The sequence below is a fragment of the Gopherus flavomarginatus genome, chromosome 6, assembly GCF_025201925.1.
Source record: "Gopherus flavomarginatus isolate rGopFla2 chromosome 6, rGopFla2.mat.asm, whole genome shotgun sequence".
NCBI lineage: Eukaryota > Metazoa > Chordata > Testudines > Testudinidae > Gopherus > Gopherus flavomarginatus.
This window is the reverse complement of record NC_066622.1, coordinates 62,400,097-62,402,206: the sequence shown is the minus strand read 5'-3', so window position 1 is coordinate 62,402,206 and position 2,110 is coordinate 62,400,097.

The following is a 2,110-nucleotide window of genomic DNA, read 5'->3' as shown; positions in this document are numbered from 1 at the left end:
TTAGGGCCCGCAGGGGTTGTGCCCCTGGAGGTAGGGTTAGGGCCCCAGGGGTTGGGCCCCTGGAGCTAAGGTAAGGGCCCCCAGGGCTTGGTACCCTGGAGCTAGGGTTAGGGGACCCAGGGCTTGGGCCCCTGGAGCTAGGGTTTGGGCCCCCAGGGGTTAGGCCGCTGATGCTATGTTTAGGGCCCGCAGCGGTTGTGCCCCGGGAGGTAGGGTTAGGGCCCCAGTGGTTGGGCCCCTGGAGCGAGGGTTAGGGGTCCAGGGCTTTTGCCCCTGCAGCTAGGCTTAGGGGACCCAGGGGTTCGGCCCCTGGAGCTAGAGTTAGGGCCCCCAGAGGTTGCGCCCCTGGAGCTAGGGTTAGGGCCCTCAGGGTTTGGGCCCCTGGAGCTAGGTTTAGGGGACCCAGGGGTTGGGCCCCTAGAGCTAGGGTTAGGGTCCCCAGGGGTTGGGCCTCTGGAGCTAGGGTTAGGGCACTCAGAGGTTGGGCCCCTGGAGCTAGGCTTAGGGGACCCAGGGGTTGGGCCCCTGGAGCTAGGGTGAGGGGACCCAGAGGTTGGACCCCTGGAGCTATGGTTAGGGCCCCCAGGGTTTGGGCCCCTGGAGCTACGGTTAGTGGTCCCAGGGGTTGGGCCCCTGGAGCTTGGGTTAGGGCCCCAGGGGTTGGAACCATGGAGCTAGGGTAAGGGGACCCAGAGGTCGGACCCCTGGATCTATGGTTAGGGTCTCCAGGGTTTGGGCCCCTGGAGCTTGAGTTAGTGGTCCCAGGGTTTGGGCCTCTGGAGCTAGGGTTAGGGCCCCCAGGGGTTGGGCCCCTTATGTGAGGGTTAGTGCACCTGGGGTTGGGCCCCTGAGGCTATGTTTAGGGCCCCTAGGGGTTTTACACCTGGAGCTAGAGTTAGGGCCCCAGGAGGTTGCGCCCCTGGAGCAAGGTTTAGGGGACCCAGGAGTTTGGCCTCTGGAGCTAGGGTTAGTGGACCTAGGGGCTGGGCCTCTGAGGCTAGGTTTAGGGCCCCCAGGGGTTGGGCGCTTGGAGATAGAGTTAGGGCCCCCAGAGGTTGCGCCCCTAGAACTAGGGTTAGGGGACCCAGGGGTTGGGCTCCTGGAGCTAGGGTAAGGGGACCCAGAGGTTGGACCCCTGGATCTATGGTTAGGGTCTCCAGGGTTTGGGCCCCTGGAGCTAGGGTTAGTGGTCCCAGGGGTTGGGCCCCTGGAGCTAGGGTTAGGTTCCCCAGGTGTTGGACCCCTGGAGGCAGGGTTAGGGGACCCAGGGATTCGGCCCCTGGAGCTAGGGTTAGGGCCCCCAGGGGTTGGGCCCCTGAAGTGAGGGTTAGTGGACCCAGGGGTTGGGCCAATGAGGCTAGGTTTAGGGCCCCCAGGGGTTGGGCCCCTGGAGCTAGAGTTAGGGCCCCCAGAGGTTGCTCCCCTGGAACTAGGGTTAGGGGACCCAGGGGTTGGGATCCTGGAGCTAGGGTAAGGGGACCCAGAGGTTGGACCCCTGGATCTATGGTTAGGGCCTCCAGGGTTTGGGCCCCTGGAGCTAGGGTTAGTGGTCCCAGGTGTTGGACCCCTGGAGGCAGGGTTAGAGGACCCAGGGGTTCGGCCCCTGGAGCTAGGTTTAGGGCTCCCAGGGGTTGGGCCCCTGAAGTGAGGGTTTGTGGACCCTGGAGTTGGGCCCCTGAGGCTAGGTTTAGGGCCCCCAGGGGTTGGGCCCCTGGATCTAGAGTTAGGGCCCCCAGAGGATGCGCCCCTAGAGCTAGGGTTAGGGGACCCAGGAGTTTGGCCTCCGGAGCTAGGGTTAGGGCCCCCAGAGGTTGCGCCCTGGAGCTAGGGTTAGGGCCCTCAGGGTTTGGGCCCCTGGAGCTAGGTTTAGGGGACCCAGGGGTTGGGCCCCTAGACCTAGGTTTAGGGTCCCCAGGGGTTGGGCTGCTGGAGCTAGGGTTAGGGCACTCAGAGGTTGGGCCCCTGGAGCTAGGGATAGGAGACCCGGGGGTTGGGCCCCAGGAGCTAGGGTTAGGGGACCCAGGGGTTCGGCCCCTGGAGCTAGAGTTAGGGCCCCCAGAGGTTGCGCCCCTGGAGCTAGGGTTAGGGCCCTCAGGGTTTGGGCCCCTGG